Here is a 17,019-nt window from a genome sequence, read left to right on the forward strand (position 1 = left end):
CTTTTTGGTGAACTTCCCCATCGCAGTACTTTGAAGACCTCTTCTGTCAGCCATTGGTTTGCCCACTGTAGGGTTCTCCTCTTCCAGTCAGGTCACTCTCAGGAAGGGGTTTCTGATTTCACCTCAGATTTTCACTGCATTCAGGGTGATAATTTGAATGTCCCTAACTAAGCTACAACCATGTACAGTATCTGGAGAATCAAACAGGACAGCCTGGGTTTGTAGGCCTTCTCTACAGAATGAAGACCATTCTGTAGATAACATACCAAATCAACATGTGAAAAGAAAAGTTCAGTAACCCATCAATTGCTTTATGGAAAACCCATCATTTTTTTATGTATTTACCTTCTATTTGTCTTATGTTTAGCATTTGGAAATGTAACCCTTTGCCTGATGTTGTACTCTTGGGTGTGTCTAGCCACCTCAGTGGCTCAGCATCCATCTTCTACAAAATGCAGATCCCCATGTGGGTGAGACCTTCCCCTGCACAGCACTACCTGGGGATGCAGTGAGACTAGTCCCCAATTCTCACCTCTTCCTCAGACACTCAGCTTCGTGCAGGAGACAACACCATCCACCATCTCAGGGGTCCATCTGTCAGCAACATTCAAACTCAGCATGCGTGCAACATGAAAGAGATGATGATTCTGCACCACTTTGCTACCCAGACTGAAGGCATTGCTCCTAATAGCTGTGGCTCAGCTGGGCACCACTACAACACACTCACAAAGAGGATGGATTGAGCCTAGACAATGCCTTGAGTTAATGAGATATAAGATTGGACCCTGAACTGATTTCAAGTCTTCTGCTCAAACTCACAGATGATATTACCTTCATTCTCTCCTGTAAGTCTGACCACAGCCTTGTGATATTTTGGTTTAATTCCAATAGCAAAAAGTCCAAGAAGCGTCTCAAATGCCGCTGATGAAATCCAGACCAGCCTCCCATGGCAGCCCGTGATACACAGCGTGTTACTGTGCTGGGGCAGGAGCGTGGGCTGCATCACTGCAGAGCTTTTTATGATTTGTTTCCTGTCTTGTGCATTTTCTGGCTTGCTTGACGCTGCACTGAGGACCTTCCCTTTGGCTCCTCCAAGCCAGACTAATTTTGCCACATGGACTAAATTTTGCTGCAAGGACAAATGGCTTCAAAAACACAGCGGGGGCTGTGTTTTTTTTCCTTCCATAGAACACCCCTCCTGATGTCACGAAGAAATCCAGGTCTACCCCAGCGTATTTCTTCAAACGGGAAAATATTTCTAGGACAAACACAGTGTCTGCAAAAGGACAAGACTCAGACAACCCTCTCTTTAAAGGACAGTTCTTTCCGCTGTGCCGCTGCATGGCCCTGTGCAGTGTGCACTGCCTGTGATGCAGAGCCCTGGTTTGGGTCTGGCTCCTGGTGTGCAGATGGCTGGAAGTGGCTGGCCACAGGCAGCGGTGACTCAAATTCCAGTTGCTACAAGAACTATCATTTCTGTGCACTATCAGTTACGAACAGCACATTGGATTTTCCTTTGCTATTTAATCCTCTCAATTCCAGGGCCAGATCCCATAAAAATTCCTTCCAGTATCTACATCACAGAAATTCACCCAAACCCTAACAAATCACTTTTTGCAGGGCTTACCAGCCCTGACTGCTACAGAACTCTGCACTCACTCCAGGTCGGGTCACTATTTGGCCTTCTGGCTTTCCTGTGACATTTAAGTTGAAATTGTCTCTTCTCAATTCCCATCTCAACTCCCAGAACAGTTTTCATTTAATGAAAATCAATGCATCTCACCCAGAATCAGATGGATTTCACCAGGAATTGAAGACAAAGACCTCTTAATGTGACAAATTTCACATTTCAGTTTTTCTTGTGGAAGCCTTAAGCAATTAGGTCCCTTTTTTCAGCACTAATGACTACTCATTCATGAACTCTGCAAAATGTCATGCAATAAAATGAATGGTGTAATATGGTATGATAATGCATCATGATATGTCATGTTACTTGATGTTTACAAGATAGTTAAAAAAAAAAAAAGAGGAGTTTCAAGCATGCAACACTTGAATGAAATATGAAGCACGAAGCATGAAGAACAAAGTATGAAACCCAAATGAGAAAGATCGTTAATGTCTATGAGGACAACCCAAGGCACAAAATGAGCTACGTGGGGTGCTGTTATGTTCCGTGCATGCAAACTTACAATGCACAGCTCTCACAACACATTTCATTGCAGTTCTTCACTGTATAGATGCCAAGCCTTCCCCTCTCACAGTGGGGGATAGAAACCTCCATTGCAGAGTTAAAAATCCCTGCTTTGTGTTTTGCAGTGCAGAAAACATACCAACCTCTTCAGTATCATTTTCCCAGGCTTTGGCCATCAGGAAAACAGCGTGCCCGCAAAACCACGGCACTGCAAAATGCAGAGGGGTTTCATGTTGCCTGGCCCAAACCCAGCCAACATGGGCCAAGGGAGGAGAGCTCCTTTCCTCCTCCAGATGTGTCCAATAAGGGGCAATGTAAAACTCTGCCTTGGTGGGATGAGGCCATACCCTTAAGCAGTGGCAACGTTAACCATCGTGCATTGCCTTCTACAGAGGGAATGCTGCTGTTCTTGCATAAATCAAACCCGGCTGAGATCAAAACCTTCAGCAGAACCAGATGGGTGCATATGGCACAGATAATACAAGTGCTAACTGTGCATGCAGCATTCTACCTCAGAGCAGAGATGGGGTAAGACCACCTCATCCAGCAGCTTGCCCAGCTTGTGCTGTCCTCAGAGACAACAGATGGACTCTGCAACCCTGTCCTTGGTGGGTGCAGAGGGTCCTAGGTCCCAGTGCATGAAGGGAGGTGCAATCTGCTGGAGACACACCTGTGCTCTGTGCCTGTTGTGCCCCATATGCCCTTAGTACCCTGTGCTGTGCCTCCCCATCTTGGTCCCCATTGCACACGGGTGGGGTGGGTGCTCACCTTTGGTCACACACATTGAAAAAACACATCTGTGATTGTGACACCAAGACACGTAGAGCTGTTACTCCCTTCCCTGGATGTGTCTTTCTCTTCTGATCCATAGAAAGGAGCAAGCGAGGACTTGCCTCTGACATGGTGATGGATCAATCACTCCAGGGAAGAGCTGCTGCAAGGGGTGAGTGACAGAAACATCCCAGGACAAAAGCTCACAGCAAGCTGCAAAACTCACCAAGCCCTGCTGCTGAAGATGTGCACTGGCACTGCATGGTGTGGACCACTTGCAGCCAGTCTGACTTCTCAGACCACAGGAAAAGTCTTTTCTTGACAGTTCGTGGAGTGTTTCACAACCTCCACCTCTGCCCAAAGCAAATGAGGGCAGGGCTATGAGTGCATTGCATGGCATGACCAGGGCAGAGGGAGGCAACAAGCACTGGCACATGCAATGGCTGTCAGCTCAAGGATGGGTTGCAGGAGTTCACTATCTTTGCAATTGTTCTAAAATACTCTTGGTGTTTAATTCACTGCGTACCAAACACTGTACAGGCTTCTTTTTGAATAAATGTCTGCATCATCTTTAAGGGCAAGTATGCACAGAGCGTGGGGATGGCATTGATTTACCAACAGTTGAAATTCCCATTTAGATGGATTTCCATTAAACGTGCCAAGGTTTGTGTTGTGTTTTTTAACTGTTTTCTATTGAAAAAAGATCTCCATGCCATGAGACCTCTAAGAAATTCACCACTGAAACCAAGAACAAAGACTAGCTATGCTTCAAAGTTATTTACTTCACGTTTCAGTGCAGAGCTATTTAACTTGTTACATGCAGGAAATTGCCTCAAACGTTATTTCTTTTGCACTACTCTGCTCAAAAGACTGCTGAAGTCACATTAAGAAAGGAAGAAAAACTGGAACCAGGAAAAAACAGGAACCAGGAAAATCCACTGAGAAGTTCTTTTTTGCCATAAGTTCACCTGGTTTGCAGGGATCTGATAAACGCCATCCTTGCCCTCATCACCAACCCAGGTGATCAGGGAATGGCACCTGCAGTGGGTCAGCCTTGTTGCCCTGTGCGGCATCTGGTCCTCGGGGCCATCCCAACATCTTTTTGCTTCCTTTGGGCCAGGAGCACATGCAATTCCCCTCCCTCCAGCAAAGGCAGCCCTGGAAAAGGACACAGCCATGGTTTAAGAACTCTGCAAAATGGAAATCTTCCCCTATTTCTTACCTCGCTCTTTGTCAAAGATTTCTGATTCATATTTAATTCAGCTCCGCTGGCGCTCCCCAAACCCTTTTATCTTCAGCTCCCATTCCTTCTTGCACGGCTGCCATCTAAAACCCAAAGTCCTGCCCTAGCAGCCTTTCTTCTCCATTGCTTTGCAAACATTTACCATATATCACTCATAATGCTTATAACAAACATGTGGACTCATTTATTACGCCCTTTCCAAAGCCACCTGCAGTGAACTCTACAACAGTAGGTATGGGAAGATGCAGTTTCCTGCTTGCTGGGAGTTCCTTCAGGCATTTCTCTTTCTCCACCACTCTACACAGCCTCATCAGTCACATCTTGTCCTGCATTTTTTGGTAATGCTTAGCTCCGAGTCATGTTGCATGTCCATATGGTACAAATATGCCCAGCAAAAAACAATAACACATCTTAATGACTGTTACCATCACTTCTGAAGAACACAGTCAACTTTATGGTAAGATTCCATTACAGCGTTAAACACAGATAGCTCCTGTATAGCAGGAAAGAAAGAGAAAACAGGCAAAACCCAAGTTATTTAATTGGAAATGCATTATCTGATTGAAAAAATATGTTTCTGCAGTGGCTCCTTGGGCACAGGTTCAGCTAATGAAAAGAAGGTTCCAGGTCCATGTGTGACTCCTTAGGCGACAGTAATCAGCCGGGGTGCATTTCCTGGGGATTGGGAGCCAGCTGAGAGGAGCTGCCTGCCTGAGGTCATTAAGACCAGCCAGGCTGTTATTGGCTGCACCGGCATCGTTACTGCTAATATCCCCTACAGAAAAAGACCTTGTGGAGCTCAGAGCAGGACTCCTAGGGATGTTGCCCCTTACATGCTATTTATTGAGTCATTGGATGCCTGGAACCTGCATACTTTGTGCAAACCTGGATGACAGAGCAACTCATCTCAGTGAGGTCACATGTATCATGTGGTGATGGCAGCTTGTAGAGCTGAGTTTTCTACCCAAATTAGTCTTTGCCAAATGGAGGAATCCCAAGACATCAATTTCTTTCTGTGCGGCCACTGCAAAACAGCGTTTGCTTTCACTGTCCTACAAATGGAATGACGCAGTTCTTTCATCCCAGTTTGTTCCCTTGAAGAAGTGCTGTAAGAGCCTTCAGAATCAGCTCAGGAAAACCAGCGATCACTAATTTAACTATGCTTTTTTAGTAAATACCAGAGTAAATAGAAATAAATGTGCAGTGTTTAAATAGCAACAGCCCTAAGGCATAAGTAAATCATTTTTATCCTCTTTTAACTAGAGGGGTAGGGAGGGTTTTACACATAAATATGCATCTTAAAAATATTCAGCAGAACCTTTTGAATTTATGTCCTGCTTATGCCAAGAGAAAAAGGAGTCTTCCGATTCCCAAGGCTTTTGGAGAGGCGAGGGAGGGTGAGCACACTACAAAGGCAGCTCTTCATACAGAGAACCAAGGTGCTCAGAAGTGCCCCATGGCTGCCACCACCACATGGCAACCCACGGGCTGTAGTGCTGGGGACAGCAGCCATGGGGATGGATGGACACTGGAAACCTCTTGGCCAAGACGTGCATATCCTGCTCCACCTTGAACCGTGCCAAACGCTCAGATGGTATCAGTATGTACTCATCTTCTATCAGTGTGAAATCTCACATGATTCACAGTGCAAACATCGCTCCTCGGGCTATCATTAAGCAGAAGTCTTGTTGCTAGTTTGCAATCTGATTTTAGGAAGGGGAATAATGAGACTGGGATTAGATTCTCAAAGGTTCTCTGTGGCTTTGATGGCTTCACATCGTGCAGTCGCATCCAAGCACTGCAGAAGCACAGTTTTTTAAGCATGCAAAGCCATTTACACATCTTATTCTTCTTTTATCATGCTTGCATTTAACAAAGTAAAATGACGATTCACAAACAAACAAACACCAAGTGTTTAAGCAACCTTTTGATCCTGCAACCTCTCCAAGCATTTTCCTCGCTCCCACTTCTCCAAGCCCTGGCTCCTTGTGCAAGATGAGGCACAGGCACCACAGCCATGCAGAGGGATGTAGGCACTGCTCCATCACAAACCCTCTGCTGAGCACCTCTACTGGCTGCACCTGCAGAAGGCTGGCAGCAGCTCCTCAAAGTGGATCTCTCTCTGCCCCAGCAAATGCCAGGAGAAGCTAGGGGCGGAGATGGTGAGGATTTCTAGATGGAAATCTAGGGAGATTTTAGGAAATGGATCCAGATATAAAACTGAAACTAAAATTGAACCTTATTTCTGTTTCTGAAGAAGTAGTTGCCACCACTGTGGCTTATGAGAGGGTGCAGCACTGCCCTCTTCTTCCTGAATTAAACCATTCCTTAAGGCTCCCTCTAAAGGTGCACGAAGACCTTTCCAGGTGGTGGTGTAACACAAAGCAAAGCACTGTTCCAGAACACTCTGTCCATCTGCAACTGCAGGTCCCCTAGGAATTTATTGTGAGAAACTGGAAGGTCATCCTTGAACACAAGTCTAGTCAAAGGACACGACTTAATGTAAGATGTAGCACCCATGGTTGGGTCTCAGGGGGGGACTTTAGATAGGTGTCAATCTCACAACAAACAGCAGCACAGTGTGGAGCCCTCAGCTGCCCATGGGCACCAAAAACGAATGAAGAGTACATCTCAGCAGAAGCAGTGGTCTGAAGGTCTAAAACTTCACACATACAAATAGCAGATAGAAGAGATTTAAATATGGTGTCACCAAAAAAAAAAAAAAAAAAAAAAGGCAAAAGATGGAAGGGAGTAGTTTGGCTGGGACAGCTCTAGCTCTGGTGTGCTGGGTGTTTATCAGGGCTGCTGGATGCATCCAAAAAAGCTGAATGCAGGTCAGCAGCCCTTCAAAGCTCCTGGCATGAATTATCTGTCCCATAAGAAGGCCTGCTGATAAATCAGTACCTGAAAACCATTTTCTTTCTGGAGTTCAGTAATTGTTAGAGTTTCTCACTGTGACCATGAGGGCTGGGTTTCTCATTAGCATCTTGGTGAGGCAAAAGATGTGTAAACAGGTGTAGCTACAGCATTTCCTACTGGATACACATCTGAGGAGACTCCAAAACATAAATTACCCTTTCCAAAGTCAGTTTTAAATCATGCTCCCTAACAGCCATCTCCTGCCCTTGATCGTTGCTCCCAGGATGGCAATGGGAGTTTCACATATGGTTTGAGTGAAGTGTGAGGCCTTCAGTTGCTCCGTATCCACCTGTTTCAGATTGTGTCATAGGTATGTGCTTAAGTATTTCATCAGCATTTCTGTTTCTTAATGTTAACACAAGCCATGCTATCTTTACATATGTGGCTAGAAGTTTGCAGCAGAAATGCAACTCGCATCCAAACCCACCGCATTTTGGATGTGAAGCAGCTCTGAAATCTTCCTGCTGAGAACTGGATGTTTTGACTCATCTACATGAGACACAAACTCGATGGATGCACGACCTGGGCAGATTTGAAGATCCAGCTCTAAATACACAGCTCTTGGGTATGTTGTAATTCCTCCTCAAAACACATGCTCCACTTGAGGATCTCAGCTGCATTTAGCCTTAATTTTTCCCAAGGCACATCCGCATTGCTGTTTATTCCTTATCAGAGCAGAGCTGCACCCGACTCCTTTATATTGTCGGGTGGGAGGGTCCTTGCTATTTTGCAACTGCTATAGGAAAACCAATGCAGTGCCTAGGAGTGAAGGAGCCACCCATCACTGTGCCTTTGTTTTACAAGCAATAGAGTTATCCAGCAGCACAGCCTGAGCCCGGCTGGGAGCAGAACAGGTTTCAGCATGTTCTCTCATCTCATTCTTTCTGTCTCTTTTCAGTTGGAAGCTCAACTGTCAAAATTAAACCATCCACCTGTGTGGTATACTCAAGCATGGCTGAACTTGATAGATCTGCACAGTTGGATTCTGCAGCAAAGATTATAGATCTAAGACACATTGAGAATAGTCTCCTAATCTTTCCTCCTTCTTCGCCTTCACTCCCCTCCCCCCCAAAGAAACCCAAACATGTGTTTTTCCTTACAGTGCTTTCTTTTTAAGGTATCCCCTGTCAGCGGTGTCATGATGGGAATTCTCAGTGGAAGTCTTTGCAAAACGATATTTCTGTCATTACCTCGTGGCTTATACACAGTGCATCACAGCAGCTGAGGACAGAAATGTGTAAGAAATTATTTGTGAGGGGAAAAAAGAAAGACAAAAATCAGCTATGGAAGACAAGGGTAGAGTGCTCCTGAAGCATCAGCACAGCTCGAGGGGAAACACACGAGCGATGCCCCCATGGGAAAGTGGCACAAGGTGCTCCAGGATCTTAAACCCTCCTGAGAGGCACCTTGACATTCAGACATCTCAGGTCTGGGCTTGGAGCAACACGTTCTTCCCAACCATTTCCTCCATGAGGTGTTTTCCCGTCTTGTTTTTCAGGGTTGCTACCATCGCCAAACTTATGTTACAGTGCTCCGTGGCATCCCGTTACGTATCTGATCTTCTTTCCATTCCTGAAACCAGGCTGGTGCCCATTCATCTTTTTTATTCTTACCTCATCTGTTGAACAAATGTCACAGCCACAGTTATTAGAAATATTTGAACCTGACAGCTGCAAATACTCAAAGGCAACTATATGTGCCCAGACCTATAATTAGGTGGAGCGTTTAATTTTCTTTTTAAATCACAGAGATCCTGTACTGGAATCTCAGCCGACACAGACTATCAATACAGACAGTGTGACTTAGCAATCTTTATGGTCATTTATTTTCCATGTATGTAGGGACAACCAACACACCCTGCCTACAATGGCATCTGTTGTGTTGATTTTCCCTCGCTGAAGCTCACACAGTGCTCAGCTTCAGCAGTGACAGCACACTGGCTGCAACAAAGGTAAAGTGTGTTCCTTGGTGACTACTAAGTGGATTAAATAAAAATAACACATAATTATTAGTAACTGCTGCAGAGTGCACTGAAACTGAGGTGGAACATCGGTTGCGTAGGTATCTATCTCTCATCACCCCAATCTTATGGAGAGAGGATCAAGGGATGCCCAGTTTGCTCAAAGCCAAAGCAACGGGTGAAGTTAGAGGCAACAAATCACAGCCTTGGGTCTCATTATTCAGAGCAGTTGGGTTTTCCTTGATATGTGCAAATCCAATCTGCAAATCTGTAAATCTATTTCCTATTTTGCTGTGCTGATGTGGTTTGATTTCCTGTTGTCCCATCTGGAGCTTTGGAGCTGCAACATTCTCATGCAGCACTCAGCCTGCCTGGCTTCAAAACACTCCAGGCACAATAAATCCGGGTAACATTTTCTCTTCCCTTCTCCCATACCCAAAGAAGTGCAGAGATGCTCAGAGCAGGGTGTCACCAAATAGCCTGACCTCAGATGGTCTGGATCAAGCATACCAGGAGTCCGCAGTTTCCTCTCCCAGTTCAGCAAGCTCTTCTTTTTGCTGCTTTCCAAGGAAATGTTTTGGACTTAGGATAAGCGAATAATAACTGGTCATTGCTGCTTCTGCCTGTAACGTATCTGCATCCACTGCACAGTGCTACTTTAGGTTTCTAATTGTGAGATTAATTAGTTTATTTGAAGAGAATACATTTGGAGTAATAAAAGAAAGAGGACAAAGAAGCAGCAGCCTATAAAATCATTGCATCCTAGTGGCTTTATTGATATGGATTAGGAGAAATAGCTGGAAGACAGAGAAAGAATCATATTTAGCTCAGGTAATAAAATTATATGAGCTGCCATTTTCATAATATTAAACAAGACCGGAGGGAAGCTTAACTTAAAAGATTACACAGGTGGATTCTTTTCCTTAGGAAAGCACAAGAGATTATTGTAAATGTCTCCTCATGCAGCCTGCCTCTTCAAGCACAGTCACAAGAAATTAGCCAAGCATTGCTTTCTCCCAAAGTGACCACCAGGCTTGCAGAGGTTTTCTCTGAGCACATGAGAATGAGAAAGAGCCCATGTCACTGCTCCAGCTCCAAACAGGGCACAGGAATGATATTTTTGCTCACAGTAAGTTTGAATGTGGTTGTGTTGTGCCAGCACACCACTGTGCTGCTCTTCCACGGCTCGGGCACCACTGGGCACTGCTGTCACTCACAGCCCTGAGAACTGTCTGCTGTTGGACAGAGGCAGGGGATAAGCATGCAGCATTTGATGGGGGCATTGGGTATATCGTGTGCCTACTGATCTGAGCTTTACAAGCAACCCACGGGCAGGGGAGCAGCTACTGAGCAAGGCACGAGCAAGAAGGGAAGCACAGAGCTCTGTGCTTTCCTGATGCATGGAGCTGTTGTTGGCTACCAGGGGGTTCAGTGTAACAGAGCTGGAACAAAAGCTTAGGTAAAACATGCGTAAGCTTGGTCAGCACGAGTGGTTTGCCACCAGGGAGCTTGCTGCCTGATATTTGAATCTTATTCCGTGAAAATGTTGAAGATAAGCTCTTAGATTAGATATTTTAGTCCTTAATTTTAGCATAAGCTTAGTCATATGTCAAGGTTGGAAAGCTAGCAAACCTAAAGCTAGGAAAAAGGCTGGAAAGCTAGCCCTAAGCTGAGAGATGAGCCTTACAGTTAAAAAAACAAAGTGGATGAAATAGGAACTTTCTGTCCTGTGAGCAGGACTCATTCCCAAAGAGGCAGTGCCCTGGGCTTGGGAATTTGTTTGGGTTTTTACCTTGATGTTCACTAGCTGAGAGCACGAAGATCCAAAGCCTATGATGAGAGCAATAACCATTCCAAGACGTTTATAAATGACCCTCTTAACTGTTTATGAGACATTATCTGAGGTAAAGCAGAGTAGGAGAAATAAACTTGAAGTAGGAAGAGCTGGCTTGCCTCCCAGATGGAGCATGATAAAGCACCAGTGTCAGTGTTTCTTCTCAGTTTTATGGCAGCCTTTAACTGCTTGGTGTTTAGGATTTTTTATCAGAAAACGGAAAGAAGAAGGAATGGATCCAAAGCAAAGTGGTTTTCACAAACAATATTCTCCAAATGACTTTATGTGAGCAGATACTGCGTTATCTGGCTATCAAGATAACACCATTTTTTTTACTTGCCACAACAGCCTGCTGCTCAGATTCCCAGTCCTGGTATGTACAAGGAATTCCTGAGCACAGCAATAAATTTTCAAAGGGATCTGGGTGACTTCGCTGCTTCTTTCCTATTAGAAAATGTCTTGAACGGAGTTAATCTCTGGTCAGATTTAGCTCATTAAATAGATTTCTATTGTCTCACTTAAACGCTGTTAGTTTTCGATTCCCATATTTAGCAATGAATATCTTTGTTACTCTGAAACCCACTGAATTCTGTTTGTCTCCCAGTGAGCATAAATGAATGGCTCATGGTGGAACCACAGCAATGGGATAAGTTTGTTACACAGAAAGTTCTCCTGGAAGTTCCAAGCACACAAAAACTACCTACTTTCTTACTTGTCCTTAACTCAAAGCATAAATCATCTGAAATCACAAACTTTCAGTGCCCCTTCAAGTGATTTTCAACATTATTTGAGGGAAAGGTTAAAGCCTTTCCAGCTGGTTCAAATTTTATCATGCAAGATACAAACCTGAAATGAGAGCTGGAGGAAGGGTCGATGGAAAAGGAGGGTTCTGAATAGAGATTCCTTCTTTTAATCACCTGCTTCAGGCACCACCACAGCAAGAAAGTGCCTCAAATGTACAACAAGGCTCCAAAAAGGAGATCTCAATGAATGGGGGCATCCAGATCTGAAAGCCAATGCAGTTGGACACTGAAATAGAAAACATTCTTACAAAGAATATTTTTGTCTTCAGAAAAGTAAAATGTAGATTTCGGTCAGCAGATTTATAAGTGAATTATAGATTAGCAAAGCCACTGGGTTTAAGCAGTGCCATTGTCCATAGAAAAGAGCATCAGCCAGAATGAAAAGTGACCGCTGCTTACTGAGGAATTTCTTCATTCTTTAGGACAACCTGTAGAGAGAATTGAACACTGGATTGGACACATTTATGTTGGGTGAAAAACTTCATTTTTCCCTGTTCCATTTTATAAAATAACTTGATTTTTTTTTTCAAGTTGTCCAATTAGCAGAATGAACACTTTTGATAAACTAAAATACCTAGACTAACTCTGATAATGCTTTTTCTCGTAACTCTGTGAGAACCAGAAAATGTGTCCAACAAAATTCATGAAAGAAGTCTGGCAAAAGGGGAAAAGTGTGTTGTTTTTCTGAAAAACACTTTCAAAATAGAAGGCTTCAGATTCTCCTCTGCACAAACGGAGGATTTGACTTACCCAGCCCACTGGTGCTTGTGGCATCTCAGCAGCGACGTGCTGTGCAGGACAGGTAGGACACGTGATGGAGTGGGACATAGTCTGGAATTCTTCCACTTCTCAGAACAGAGCTGAAATAGGTTCATGAGGACAGAGCCAAAGGGCGAGGAAGCTCCATGGCTCAGCACCCACAGAGCCAATTTGTGGTTGGATCCAACATCACAGCCTTCTGCCAAGTGCAGCATAAATTTATCACCAGTTCTCCTGAAAACAGTATTCTTCCCATCCCTAATTGCTTGATTCAGCTTAGCTACCCCAGACTGAGCTACTGCCTGCAGACAAAAGTGGAAACCCTTTCTCTTTGAGAATTTACCTGGGAATGAAGCCCACTGTTGGCAGTGGCAGCAAATAATGAGCTACGAGAATAAAAGCATTGGCCATTCCCATGGAGTCAATTTGCTCTGTGGCATCGGGCAATCCTGGGGCTACAGAGGTGAACCCAGTGCTTTGCAGATGGAAGGAGTCTGCATCAGCAGCAGTCAGGCAGAGCTGCTGTTCCCACCAGGCACCAGATGCTGGAAATCCTGGATAAGTATGTCACATTCCCTAATTCCAGCGATCTAAAATTTCCAGGCAGAAAAAGAGAACGCTTCCACGGAAATCGCGCGGCAGCCTGACCTTCATGCTGTCAGGTCCAGGGTTTTCAGAAGGTCCTGATTCAAAATTTCCACTAATGCTGTTTGAAAATATACCCTCCCCCGCCAGCAATGGAGCTAAGCATTACTTGAGTCCACAGCAAGGAAAAGTCACAGCCAAGTCCTGGAGGACTGGGCTGGTTTTGATATTGAGGAAAGCAATCCCTTCTCACAGTGGGGACTTTTTCTTGCAGAGCCGCAGTTCCATCAGGTTCCTCACCTCTGCCCTCTCTGTGTGCTGTAAGCCCTGGCCCCTCTCCCCCACGCACAACCCTACAGGCACCCTACACATTTCAGCTCACTCAGCTTCTCCCATGTTGAACCAGAACTGCACTAAGTCACCCTGATGTTACAGCACTACTCTGGGTTACACTTGCAGCATTTTTTACTCCATTTTCCTCTTTCATTTTTGCCTTGTAGCTGTTTTTTTTTTTTCTCCAGGTGAGAGCAGAGTTAGCAGAAATGTTCATGCACTCTACCTCTTCAAATACAGATGCCCAGTAATGCCAATCTCTTGCCCCCTGTTTAGCTGCCTAAGCATAGGAATGAGGGTTCTTACAAGATCAGCTATCCAATAAGAAGCCACAAACCAAATTTCAGTGAGCATTTAAACTCCAGTTCTTCCATCCTCATTATTTACTGGTAGAATAAGGAATAGCATGTATGTGCAACACAGGTAATAAATCCTTATACTTAGCACAATCCCCTGCCAAACAAAGCCCCAAAGATCTACAGTGCTTGTGAATAGAGCCGAATGACTGCAAACAGCATTTTAAGTATCTTAACATCTCTCCACTGAAAAATGAGGGACTTTGAGACCTTTGAGTTTGCTCCAAGCAAAATATAGACGACTCTACAAAACACATCCCACTGCCCATAGCCTGTCACTTGGGTACCCAAAGCATGATGGCCCTGTTAATGCAGCACTGAGCCCAGGAATAATGGATCAACAAGACATTGTACATCTCTGCTGCATTTGACCCTCTGTTGGCTGTGTAGGTCTTGCCTGGGGATACCTGCACCACAACACTTTGTGCAGACAGCACATACTAGGTATGGTAAAGTTTATCCCAGCAAAAGGATTTTGATCCAAGTCCTCCAGCACAAGCGTCAGCAAGGATTTTTGGGCATGGAAGTGCTATTCCCCATTTGCCATTTAGAGTAAAATGAGAGATTGTGATGCAGTGTGCTGCTCATGGATTAATGCAGAGAAAAGTAACTCGTAAAGTAAAAAGGGGGACTTAAAAATAAAATAACTTGACAAGGAAATACTTGAGCTGTCTAAAATAGACTTATTTATATGTTTTGGCAAAGATCATATTAATTGGAGTTATTATTCATATGAGCCTGGAACTATATAATATTATCCAATAATACAAAGAATCTGACAAAGAAACATGTCATAGGATACACTGCATTTGCATTTGCCAGACATGGAATCCTATAAATTGTTCTGTCTGATAATGGTCTGCATTTCAATGGACAAGACTTTAAACAATTTGCAGGGGATTATGGATTTCGACATCCAACATCCAGTCACGGTTATTTGTAATGAGATGGTCTAGTGGGAAAGGGAACAAGACTCTGAGCACAGCCTGGCCTGAGGCTCTGGTGAACTTGAGAACCACACCTTCAAAACCTGGACTGTCCTCCAGCACGAGAGCCTCAGCTGCTGAACCTGCAAAGGAAGGCAAAGCTGGATGTAGCATGTAGGAGAGGACAGCACAGAGATCACATTTCAACAAGGCTTCCGAGATGCAGAGCCCTGGATACAAAATTAACTGCATGCACGGTGCTGTTCCAGAGACAATGGAGATTGAGATTTTATGGCTATTGCTCATGTTTCCTGTGAAGTTCAGTGCTCAAACGGAGAGAATCCCAGAAGGAAGCAAAGGAGGATCACAATGTATTTCCCCTAGGAACAGGAGTCTAAATTGGAAAAAGGATTCAGCAGAGCTACTGCAGGACCAAAGAGCATCAACAGAAACAGGGATGGAAACGAGCCTCAGGGCATGAGCCCAAACACCCAGGGCTCCTGAAAGATTTAGTGAGCTCTGATACAATAGCTACTGCCGCCCTGTTTCCTGCAAGGACAGCAGTTCATACTGGAAAATTATCAAAAAAGGGAAGGTTTGAGTAATCCAGCACTGGAACCCAATGCTACAGGGTAGGAACCGTGTTGTCATGACTCTGCAAGAGGGAAGCTCTCGCCTTTCTCCCAAGACATGTACAAGGCTCCTGGGGAAAAATGATAGGGAACTCCCTGTTTTGTTTCATGCTTCATTTGACTTAACCCAGCCTGGGTCTGGTGGACCTGGTGGCTCACCAGGGCTCCAAGGGCTGGTCACAGAGAAGCAGCCTGATGTTGGAGAAGCACCAACAGGCTTCCTCAGCAGGCATGCCCAATTTGAGCAGCACTGAAATCTTGGTTTCAGGAAGGAAAGGAGCTTTAGGGCTTTAGGTGTGAGTTCAGTGGTACTGAACTTCTGCTAACCATCATAATTAGGGTTACAGACCGTTGCCAGAGACGTGTGCAAAGAACCCAGTAAAATCCAAGCGTGTCAGTCTTGGAATCCTGTCTTGGAGCATTTCAGGAAAGAAAAAAAATGCACTGAATGGAATGAAATGGTAGAAAAGGAGAAAAAAACAGATGTTGCTTTTATGCAAGGTCTCTCCACATACTGGGAGCAATCAGTAAAATACTGATGACAAGATGGGCCCGTGTGGGAAGATGTCTTTGGAAACGAGAAGTTCAGCCACCTCTGATTGTCTTTGTTTGGTCCATTGCCTTGGAGCAGCGCAAAAGTGCAGCAGAGCTCATAGCCTTGAAGATCTTGAATGTCAGCCTGGACATCAAGGTTATGCTCAGTTCTTTCCAAAGTCTCCACAGGATCATAATCCCTTTCCCTCCTTTCTATGGAGAGTGCTGGAAACCACTTATAAAAGCATGTGCTGAATGTGTGTGATCAGACCAGAGCTTTCCAAGTGAACTGCGCGCTGGCAATGGAATCCAGGTTGAGAGCAATGGGAATTGCTCTGCTCCATTTAGTAAGAGTACAAGAGCACAGCATCAGTAGTGCAAACAGCTCCACGTCCCGCTGCCAGGAATATCTGCAGGCAAAGGAAAGAAAGGAGAGGCTCACAAGACTCCAGGAGCGCACTTGTGCCCCATGGCACGACGATATCTGGTTCAATACATTGAAACAACCCTTGTGAGTTAAGAAGGGCACTACTGCAGGTTGACCTTCTGCTTCTCCTCAGGATCTTGCTCTCTCTGCCTCAAAATCCTCCCAGAGGGACCCTGCGAGCCCCACACAGTGCAAAACAATGTGAGTGAGAAGTTCCCCAGCAACCAGCAGGTAAAAAGCAGGAGCACCATTGAGATTACAAGCTGGGGTGTTCATCCTCATTCTGTGCTTCCAAACGCTAAAAAAAAATCCATCTCTATAATTTTCATAAGCCTTTTGGTTTGAGCAAAGTTTGGCTTCACATACCTCAGAGCGGTTCCAAACTACAGAGAGTTGAGCTGGGTAACTTCACACTCATGTGGGAGGAAAGCTCCTGGTTGTGCACCATGTCACAGCAAGAGTAAAACAAGAGCTAAAGCAAATTCAATGCCTTTCTTTTTGCTAGCAGTGCTGTATGGTGCTAAAGCCATCTCACTGCCTTGCTCCGATTGCACCACACACGTCTCTCAAACCTCAGATGTGAGAGCTGATGTCGTTCGCTGGGACAGCTAGGATTTGGTTCAAAGCAGAGTTTTGAACATGGCAATTAGAAGTTAAAATATACCTTGACAGTTTAAAAAAAAATGAATACTTTTATCATCTGAAAATGAAATTAACCCAGCAGAAGAGACGCCTGGGAGTATTCT

Source organism: Meleagris gallopavo, chromosome 15 (genome assembly GCF_905368555.1).
Source record: "Meleagris gallopavo chromosome 15, MGAL_WU_HG_1.1, whole genome shotgun sequence".
Lineage (NCBI taxonomy): Eukaryota > Metazoa > Chordata > Aves > Galliformes > Phasianidae > Meleagris > Meleagris gallopavo.